This window comes from Pongo abelii, chromosome 3, assembly GCF_028885655.2.
Source record: "Pongo abelii isolate AG06213 chromosome 3, NHGRI_mPonAbe1-v2.0_pri, whole genome shotgun sequence".
Classification (NCBI taxonomy): Eukaryota; Metazoa; Chordata; class Mammalia; order Primates; family Hominidae; genus Pongo; species Pongo abelii.
Window position 1 is genome coordinate 90,325,927 of NC_071988.2, and position 11,370 is coordinate 90,337,296.

Sequence of the window (11,370 nt, forward strand, 5' to 3'; positions counted from 1 at the left end):
CAAGTAGTGTGATGCCTCCAGCTTTGTTCTTTTGGCTTAGGATTGATTTGGAAATGCGGGTTCTTTTTTGTTTCCATATGAACTTTAAAGTTGTTTTTTCCAATTCTGTAAAGAAAGGCATTGATAGCTTGATAGGGATGGCATTAAATCTATAAATTACCTTGGGCAGCATGGCCATTTTCATGATATTGATTCTTCCTACCCATAAGCATGGAATGTTCTTCCATTTGTTTGTATCCTCTTTTATTTCATTGAGCAGTGGTTGGTATTCTCCTTGAAGAGGTCCTTCGCATCCCTTGTAAGTTGAATTCCTAGGTATTTTATTCTCTTTGAAGCAATTGTGAGTGGGAATTCACTCATGATTTGGCTCTCTGTTTGTCTGTTATTGGTGTGTAAGAATGCTTGTGATTTTTGCACATTGATTTTGTATCCTGAGATTTTGCTGATGTTGCCTATCAGCTTAACGAGATTTTGGGCTGAGACGATGCGATTTTCTAGATGTACAATCATGTCATCTGCAAATAGGGTCAATTTGACTTCCTCTTTTCCTAATTGAATACCCTTTATTTCCTTCTCCTGCCTCATTGTCCTGGCCAGAACTTCCAACAGTATGTTGAATAGGAGTGGTGAGAGAGGGCATCCCTGTCTTGTTCCAGTTTTCAAAGGGAATGCTTCCAATTTTTTCCCATTTAGTATGATATTGGCTATGGGTTTGTCATAGATAGCTCTTACTATTTTGGGATATGTCCCTTCAATACCTAATTTCTTGAAAGTTTTTAGCATGAAGGATTGTTGCATTTTGTCAAAGGTCTTTTCTGCATCTATTGAGTTAATTATATGGTTTTTGTCATTCGTTCTGTTTACATGCTGGATTACAATTATTGATTTGTGTATGTTGAACCAGCCTTGCATCCCAGGGTTGAAGCCCACTTGATCATGGTGGATAAGCTCTTAGATGTGCTGCTGGATTCAGTTTGCCAGTATTTTATTGAGGATTTTTGCATCGATGTTCATCAGGGATATTGGTCTAAATTCTCTTTTTGGTTGTGTCTCTGCCAGACTTTGGTATCAGGATGATGTTGCCCTCATAAAATGAGTTATGGAGGATTCCCTCTTTTTCTATTGATTGGAATAGTTTCAGAAGGAATGGTACCAGCTCCTCCTTGCACCTCTTGTAGAATTCGGCTGTGAATCCATCTGGTCTTGGTCTTTTTTTGTTGGTAAGCTATTGATTATTGCCTCAATTTCAGAGCCTGTTATTGGTCTATTCAGAGATTTTACTTCATCCTGGTTTAGTCTTGGGAGGGTGTGTGTGTCCAGGAGTTTTTCCATTTCTTCTAGATTTTCTAGTTTATTTCCATAGAGGTATTTACAGTATTCTCTGACAGTAGTTTGTATTTCTGTGAGATCAGTGGCAATATCCCCCTTATAATTTTTTATTGTATCCATTAGATTCTTCTCTCTTTTATTCTTTATTAGTCTTGCTAGCACTTTATCGTTTTTGTTGATCTTTTCAAAAAACAGCTCCTGGATTCATTGATTTCTTGAAGGGCTTCTTGTGTCTCTATTTCCTTCAGTTCCACTCTGATCTTAGTTATTTCTTGCCTTCTGCTAGGTTTTGAATGTGTTTGCTCTTGTTTCTCTAGTTCTTTTAATTGTCATGTGAGGGTGTCAATTGTAGCTCTTTCCTGCTTTCTCTTGTGGGCATTTAGTGCTATAAATGTCCCTCTACACACTGCTTTGAATGTGTCCCAGAGATCCTGGTATGTTGTGTCTTCATTCTCATTGGTTTCAAATAACATCTTTATTTCTGCCTTCATTTTTTTATGTACCCAGTAGTCATTCAGGAGCAAGTTGTTCAGTTACCATGTAGTTGAGTGGTTTTGAGTGAGTTTCTTAATCCTGAGTTCTAGTTTGATTGCACTGTTGTCTGAGTGACAGTTTGTTATAATTTCTTTTCTTTTACATTTGCTGAGGAGTGCTTTACTTCCAACTATGTGGTCAATTTTAGAATGGGTGTGATTTGGTGCTGAAAATAATATATATTCTGCTGATTTCAGGTGGAGAGTTCTGTAGATGTCTGTTAGGTCCACTTGGTGCAGAGCTGAGTTCAATTCCTTGATATTCTTGTTAACTTTCTGTCTCGTTGACCTGTCTAATGTTGACAGTGGTGTGTTAAAATCTCCCATTATTATTGTGTGGGAGTCTAAGTCTCTTTCTAAGTCTCTAAGGACTTGCTTTATGAATCTGGTTGCTCCTGTATTGGCTGCATATATATTTAGGATAATCAGCTCTTCTTGTTGAGTCAATCCGCTTACCATTATGTAATGGCCTTCTTTTTCTCTTTTGATATTTGTTGGTTTAAAGTCTGTTTTATCAGAGACTAGGATTGCAACCCCTGCCTTTTTTTGTTTTTCATTTGCTTGGTAGATCTTCCTCCATCCCTTTATTTTGAGCTTATATGTGTCTCCGCATATGAGATGTGTTTCCTGAATACAACACACTGATGGGTCTTGACTCTTTATCCAATTTACCAGTCTGTCTCTTTTAATTGGAGCATTTAGCCCATTTGCATTTAAGGTTAATATTGTTATGTGTGGATTTGATCCCATCATTATGATGTCAGCTGTTTATTTTGCTTGTAAGTTGATGCAGTTTATTCCAAGTCTTGGTAGTCTTTACAATTTGGCATGTTTTTGCAGTGGCTGGTACCAGTCGTTCCTTTCCATGTTTAGTGCTTCCTTCAGGAGCTCTTTTTGGGCAGGCCTGGTGGTGACAAAATCTCTCAGCATTTGCTTGTCTGTAAAGTATTTTATTTCTCCTTCAGTTATGAAGCTTAGTTTGGCGGGATATGAAATTCTGGGTTGAAAATTCTTTTTTTTAAAAATGTTGAATATTGGTCCCCACTCTTTTCTTGCTTGTAGAATTTCTGCTGAGAGATCAGCTGTTAGTCTGATGGGCTTCCCTTTGTGGGTAACCTGACTTTTCTCTCTGGCTGCCCTTAATATTTTTTCCTTCATTTCAACTTTGGTGAATCTGGCAGTTATGTGTCTTGGAGTTGTTCTTCTCAAGGAGTATCTTTGTGGCATTCTCTGTATTTTCTGAATTTGAATGTTGGCCTGCCTTGCTAGATTGGGGAAATTCTCATGGATAAAATGCTGCAGAGTGTTTTCCATCTTGTTTCCATTGTCCCTGTCATTTTCAGGTAAACCAATCAGACGTAGATTTGGTCTTTTCATATAGCGCTATATTTCTTGGAGGCTTTGTTTGTTTCTTTTTATTCTTTTTTCTATAAACTTCTCTTCTTGATTTATTTCATTCGTTTGATCTTACATCACTGATACCCTTTCTTCCAGTTGATCATATCAGCTACTGTGTCCTGTGCATTCATCACATAGTTCTCGGGCCTTGATTTTCAGCTCCATCAGGTCCTTTAAGGACTTCTCTCAATTGGTTATTCTATTTAGCCATTCATCTAATTTTTTTTCAAGGTTTTAAATTCTTTGCCATGGTTTCAAACTTCCTCCTTTAGCTTAGAGTAGTTTGATTGTCTGAAGCCTTCTTCTCTCAGCTCATCCAGCTTTGTTCCATTGCTGGTGAGGAGCTGCATTCCTTTAGAGTTTCCAGTTTTTCTGCTCTATTTTGTCCCCATCTTTTTGGTTTTATCTACATTTGGTCTTTGATGATGGTGACGTACAGATGGTGTTTTGGTGTGGATGTCCTTTCTGTTTGTTAGTTTTCCTTCTAACAGTCAGGACCATCAGCTGCACGTCTGTTGGAGTTTGCTGGAGGTCCACTCCAGACCCTTTTTGCCTGGATATCAGCAGCGGAGGCTGCAGAACAGCGGATACTGGTGAGCAGCAAATGTTGCTGCCTGATTGTTCCTCTGGAAGTTTTGTCTCAGAGGAGTACCCAGCCATGTGGGGTGTCAGTCTGCCCCTACTAGGGGGGTGCCTCCCAGTTAGGCTATTTGGGGGTCAGGGACCCACTTGAGGAGGCTGTGTCTTTGTTCTCAGATCTCCAGCTGCGTGCTGGGAGAACCACTACTCTCTTCAAAGCTGTCAGACAGGCACATTTAAGTCTACAGACGATTCTCTGCCTTTTATTTGGCTATTCCCTGCTCCCAGAGGTGGATTCTACAGAGGCAGGCAGGCCTCCTTGAGCTGGGGTGGGCTCCACCCAGTTCGAGCTTCCCACCACTTTGTTTACCTACTCAACCCTTGGCAATGGTGGGCACCCTCCCCCAGCCTCGCTGCCACCTTGCAGTTTGATCTCAGACTGCTGTGCTAGCAATGTGTGAGGCTTCGTGGGCGTAGGACCCTCTGAGCCAGGTGCAGGATATAATCTCCTGGTGTGCCGTTTGCTAAGACCACTGGAAAAGCGCAGTATTAGGGTAAGAGTGACCCAATTTTCCAGGTGCCGTCTGTCACCCCTTTCTTTGACTAGAAAAGGGAATTCCCTGACCCCTTGCACTTCCCAGGTGATGTGATGCATCGCCATGCTTCGGCTCACACTCAGTGCACTGCACCCACTGTCTTGCACCCACTTTCCAACACTCCCGAATGAGATGAACCCAGTACCTCAGTTGGAAATGCATAAATCACCCATCTTCTGTGTCGCTCACACTGGGAGCTGTAGACTGGAGCTGTTCTTATTTGGCCATCTTGGCTCCACTCCTCTTTTTCTTTTTAAACTGCTGTTGCTTTAAAGTTTGTTTTGTCTGATATAAGCATAGCTTTTTCTTCTTGCTTTTGTTGTCCGTTTGCATGCAAAATCTTTTTCCATCACTTTACCTTAAGTTTATTTGAGTCCTTATGTGTTAGATGAGTCTCCTAAAGACAGCAGAAACTTGTTTGGTGAATTCTCATCCATTTTGCCATTCTTATCTTTTAAGTAGATCTTTTAGGTCATTTATATTCAACATTAATATTGAGATATGAGATACTGTTCTATTCATTATGCTATTTGTTTCCTGAGTAACTTGGCATTTTTTCATTATCTCATTGCTGTATAGATTCTTTGAGATTTATGCTTTAAGGAGGTTCTATTTTGGTGTATTTTGAGGATTTGTTTCAAGATTAATAGCTCATTTTAGCAGTTCTTGTAGTGCTGGCTAGGTAATCTTGAATTCTCTCAGCATTTTTTAATCTGCAAAAGACTATTTTTCCTTCATTTATGAAGCTTAGTTTCACTGAATGCAAAATTCTTCGCTGATAATTGTTTTTTTTAAAGGAGGCTAAAAACACAACTCCAATCCCTTCTAGAATGTAGGGTTTCTTCTGAGAAATCAGCTGTTAATCTTATAGGTTTTCCTTTGTAGGTTACCTGATGTTTTTGCCTCAGAGCTCTTAAGATTCCTTTTTTTGACTTGACTTTAGATAACCTGATGACTATGTGCCTAGGCAATGATCTTTTAGTAATGAATTTCCAAGGTGTTCTTTGAGCTTACTGTACTTTGATGTCCAGATGTCTAGTAAGGCCAGGGAAGTTTTTCTTGATCATTTTCTCAAATACGTTTTCCAGACTTGTACATTTGTCTTCTTCCTCAGGAACACCAAATATTCTTAGCTTTGGACATTTAACGTAATCCCATCCTTTTTGGAAGTTTTGTTCATTTTGTAAAAATTATTTTTCTTTGTCTTTGATGGATTGAGTTGATTCAAAAGCCTTGACTTTGAGTGCTAAAGTTTTTTCTTTTGCTTGTTCAATTCTATTGCTAAGATATTCCAGTGCATTTTGCATCTTTCTAAGTGTGACCTTGATTTCCAGAGATTTTTTTTTAAATTTGAATTTATGCTATTTTACTAAAGATTTTTCCTTTCATATTCTTTAAGTTGGAGTTCAACTTTCTCTGGTTCCTCCTTGATTAGCTTAATGATCCACCTTCTGATTTTATTTTCTGGTAATTCAGGGATATCATCTTGGTATGAAGGCATTGCTGGTGAGCTGGCATTATTATTTAGGAGTGTTAAAGAACTTTGTTTTTTTGTATTACCATAATTGTTTTTCTGGTCCCTTCTCATTTGAGTAGACTATGTCACAGGAAAGATATGGGACTCAAGGTCTGCTGTTCAGATTCTTTTGTTCCACAGTGTACTCCCTTGATGTAGTGTTTTCCCCCTTTCTCTAGGTATGGGACTTCCTGAGAGCTGAACTGCAGTAATTGTTTTTGCTCTTATTGTTCTATCCACCCAGTGGAGTTATTGGGCTCTGGCCTGGTACTGGAAAGTGACTGCAAAGTCCTGTGATGTGATCCATCTTCAGGTCTTCAGTGGTGGATATCAGTGTGCGCTTTGATGGAGGTAGCAGAGGAGTGAAGTAGACTCTGTGAGTTTCCTTGGTTGCATTTTTGTATGGTGCACTGGTTTTATGTTTGCTGACCTCCAGACAGAAGGTGACACTTTCAAGAGTACATCACCTTCAGTACTACAGGAAGAATGTAAGCTTTTCCTAGGGATGCCTGGTTAAGTATTAAGGTTTCTCAGGAGGTGGGCAAGGCACTAGAACTCCCAAGATATTATGACTGTTGAAGAGCACATAACCAGAAGTACTATAAGAAGAATGCAAATTTTTCCTAGGGATGCCTGGTTAAGTATTAAGGTTTCTCAGGAGGTGAGCAGGGCAATAGAACTTCAAAGATATTATGATGTTTGTCTTTGGCTACCAGGGTGGGTAGAAAAATTCCCCAGTTGGGGGCATGAATAGGTGTGTCTGAGCTCAGAATCTCTTTGGGCATGGCTTGCTACAGCTGCTGTGGTGGATGGAGGTGTGGTTCCCAGGCCAATGAATTTAGGTTCCCAGAGGGATTATGGCTATCTCTGCTGAGTCATCCAGGTCATCAGGGAAGTTGGGGAATGCTGGCAGTCACGGGCCTCACCCTGCTCTCATAGAGCCTACAGTCCTAAAGGCTGGTCTCACTCCCACCATGCCCCCATCCACCTCCCCTCAACAGCATTTGGTCTATTTTTTTTGCAGCCAGTGACCGGGGCTGAGAACTTGCCCAAGACCACAAGCCTCCCCACCTAGAAAGCAAGCAGGCTTACCATTTTTCAGCATCTCAGGGAGCCTGCACAGTGACCCAGTTCCTTCAAACTGTCTGTGAGTATTCTCAGCTTTCCTGGTTTGTTCCTGCAGTAGTCCTTGGAGAAAAAGTTTGTGACATGAGCCCTATCTCACTGCTCTATCCATCCAAGTAGAACCTGCAAACTAGTCCTGCCTCCTTTTCATCATCTTAATCCTATACATTTTTAGTGTCCTTCATCTTTTTTCTATTTTTGTTGGTTTAAAGTCTGTTGAGTAAGAAACCAGAATTACAACCCCTGCTTTTTCCTGTTTTTTATTTTCTTGGTAGATTATTTTCCATTTGTTTATTTTGAACCTATATATGTCACTGCAGGTGAGATAGGTCTCTTGAACACAGCATATCAATGAGTCTTGGTTCTTTAATCAGCTTGCCCCTCAGTGTCTTTTGATAGAGGCATTTAGCCCATATACATTTAAGGTTAATATTGATATGTGTGGACTTGATCCTGTCATCATGGTGTTAGCAGGTAATTTTGCAGACTTGTTTATGTGCTTGCTTTGCAGTGTCACTATTATGTATACTTCAGTGTGCTTTTGTAAAGGCTGGCAACACTTTTTTTCGCATATTCAGTGCTTCCTTCTGAAATTTTTGAAAGCCAGGGATGGTGGTAACAAATTTCCTCAGCTGTTGCTTGTCTGAAAAGGATCTTATTTTGCTTATCAAGGTTCGTTATGCTGGATATGAAACTCTAGATTGCAATTTCATTTCTTTAAGAATATTAAATATTGGCCACCAATCTCTACTGGCTTCTGGAATTTCAGCTGAGAAGTCCATTGTTAGTCTGATGAGCTTCCTATTGTAGGTAATTTGGTCTTTCTCTCTAGATGTCCTTTATATATTTTTGTATTTTGACTTTGCAGAATCTGATAATTGTTTGTCTTGGGAATTATCTTCTCATGGATTATCTCACTGGGGTTTTCTGCATTTCTAAATTTGAATGTTGGCCTCTCTAGCTAGGTTGGAAAAGTTCTCACGAATGATATCCTGAAATATGCTTTCCAAGTTGATATCATTGTCTCCATCTGTTTCAGATACACCAATTACTCATATATTCATTCTCTTCACACAATCTCATATTTCTTGGAGGTTTTATTCATTCATTTTTTTGTTCATTTTTTTCTCTATTATTATCTACCTGTCTTATTTCAGGAAGCCTGTCTTAAAGCTCTGATACTCTTTTTTTTCAGTTTATTTTGCCATTAATAGTTGTGATTGCATTTTAAAATTCTTGTGGTGTTGTTTTAAACTCTATCAGGTCAGTTACATTTTCTCTTTCAAGTTACTTTGTCTGTTAGCTTCTGAAATGTTTTATTATTATTATTATTATTAGCTTTCTTGCATTGGGTTACAATGTACTCCTTTAGCTCAGTAAACTTCATTTATATGCCTATTTTGAATTTTACTTCTGTCATTTCAGCTATCTTAGCCTCAGCCCAGTTCCAAACCCTTGCAGAAGAGGTGATGCTGTCATTTGGATGAAAGAAGGCACTCTGGCTTTTTGAGTTTTCACTGTTCCTGCACTGATTATTTCTTATTTCTGTGGGCTTATCTGCCTTCAATCTTTGAGGTTGTTGGCCTTTGGATTTTTTTTTCTTTTATTCTATTTGATGACCTTGAGGGCTTGTTTGTGATATGAGGTGGATTCAGCCAAATGGCTTTGGTTCCAGAGGGTGCAGTGTTCAGTTCCCAACTCCTGGACTGTATGCTTTAACTCTGGTGGACTTGCACTGAGCCCCAACTTTGTTCTCTCGATTTTCAAGGCTTTAAGTCTACTGCTGTGGGGTGAACAAGGTGTGGCAACTGCAGCAGAGCACTAGTGAGTGCAAGAGTGTCTGCCTCTTTCTGGGTGTTCACCACGGTGGCAGAAGCAAAGCAGCTGGAAGGGGAGTGGAAGGCCCTTGCTAGAGACTATGTGATGTTACCCTGGAGGTGGTGTTTGTTTAGGGAGGGGTGATTGCCAGCACAAGTCTGAGTGCCTTCTGTGTGTCCTGCAAGCAGAAGTGATCACTCAGGGTATGGAAGGATCCCCTGTCCTCTGTGCAGCATTGGCAAATAGGTAGGCACTGGGAGGGCAGGGACTTATGGTTCTGTGTCCATCAAGGCTCTGTCTGCAATGTTGCAATGTCTGTCAGTGTGATTTGAGTGAATATGGTGGGGGTCATGGAGGGGTGCACTGCACTCCTGTGTGCTGATGGGTCAAGTACAGCAAAACCCACCCATGCAGACATGCACTCAGCAAAATGGTGTGAGGAGTTTCTGTGCACTCAGGGGAAGCTGCAGTATGGGAGAGAACATGTGGAATGATGCACAGTGGTAGGGGCTGCCTCACTGTATCTATTGGTCAGGCATGGTCCTCTGGTGCAGCAGCTGTGGTGTGAGCCCCAAGGGCACCCAAGACTGCCCTGTAAGTAGGCATGGCAAGGCTTGGGCCCCAGGAGAGTGTAGAAGAACAAGGAATGCCGAAATCAGACCAGCCTCATCTGATGTGCAGGATCACCATGCAGGGATCAGGTCTGACTGCTACCCAAGAGCTAGGGTCTCTTATTCATGAAAGTTGAACTTCGGGAGATGACCACACATTGCTACAGATTCTCCTGCACCCACCCCTCTGGGGTCCACATAAGTTGGCTTGCTGTTTTGCTACTTTGTTTGTTCTTGTGGCTTCATCTCAGAGAGATGCAAGTCAGAAATGGCTCAGTGTCTTTGCTCTTTTGTTGGTCCAAGGGAGGCAAGGAAACTTCCATTGCAGAGGCAGTGGCCAAGAGGCTTTCTGTTGCCCCAGGGGCTCTCTCCAGGGAGTTGCCAAGTTGTTACCAGCTAGATGGCTTGAGCAGACATTGGCTAGAGACTCAATCCTGGAAGATGTGCCTGATGAGGACATATGGGAACAGGCACCCACATTACACTCTGATCATTTTTCTATAGGGCTGCTGTGGTATGCTAGGGGCCCACTCCAGTCCCTAGTCACCTCAGATTTTCTAGTGCCTGTAAGTACCACCAGTGAAGGCTGAGAAAAACAAAGATGGCAGCCTGCCCTTTTCTCTGGTAGCTCCATCTCAGGGAGGTATGGACCTGTTTCCTGCACAAACACACCTCTAAGAGGTGGCTGGAGATCCCATTTGGGAGATCAGACCCCTAGTCAGAAAGAATGGTATCAGGGACCTGCTTAAGGTAATCTAGCCACATTTTCACAAAGCAGCTGTGCTGTGCTGGGTGTATACTTCAGACCCTGGTTGCCTTGGACACTCCAAAGCTAGAAGGCTGGAATGGCTTAAGTTGCCCAAACAGCAAAGATGTCAGCCTGCCCTGCCCCCTGAGATCTCTTTACCAGCAAGGCCTAGAAACTGTCAGCTGGTGAACACCAGCGGTGGTAGCCAGAAATCCCGGTTGGGAGGCTCCAACCAGTGATGAGGACGGGGGTCAGGGACTCAACTAAAAAAGCAGTCTGGCCCCATTTTTATATGGCTGCTGTGCTGTTCTGGTGTATCATTTTCACCCCAATCAGCTTGGGCTTTTCAAAGCTTACAGACTGGAATTGATAAGTGAATCAAACAGCAAAGATGCCCACCCCTACCTCTCTCTGGGAGCTCTGTCACAGGGAGTTTTCAAATCTCTGTAGACCCAAGAACACTGGTGGGAGTGGTTGGAGTCCTCTGTTGTGAAGTCCCACCCAGTGAGGAGGAAAAGGATCTGGTACCTGCTTAAAGAAGTAGTCTGGCCATGTTTTTGTAGAGCAGATGTGCAGCAACTGGTAGATTCCTTCCACCACTAGTACATTTGGACTCTCCAAAGCTCGAAGGGCAGAACAGCTAAGTTGCACAAACAGCAAAAATGGAAGCCTACTCTGCACACCACATCTCAGTTGAAGATGCTGTGTGGTATATAAATTATATGTGAACAAAGTATACAAAAATTATTTGAACCATATTTTGTTATTTTATTTTTAGTTCTGGGTCAAACAAAATGCAGAAACATGAACCTCTCATGGCTATGGTTCTGGAAACTCTTCTAAAATATATTACAGAAGACAAGTGATGTTTCCATACAAGAACATTGATATTAGCTGAAAGATAGCACTTATAAACATAAAAGGGACATTAAACACACTTATGTAAACAGGCCATCTACCTTCCTTTATCTCCTTGCCATCTGCATGCTCAGACTGTTAATCTAATGATAATGTATTTACTTAGAAGTGTAAAAGTTACATTTTAACTTTGTGATTGATTTATCCATGGATATAACCATAAGAAATGACAGAAAGAAACAGCAAATGGAAAAAAGCA

At 41.2% G+C, this 11,370-nt stretch overlaps 1 pseudogene; it reads right to left on the reverse strand.

The window, feature by feature from the left end:
• The window catches only part of LOC112132997 (UDP-glucuronosyltransferase 2B4-like), a 364,436-nt pseudogene that overhangs the window by 227,185 nt on the left and 125,881 nt on the right, over positions 1-11,370 (reverse strand).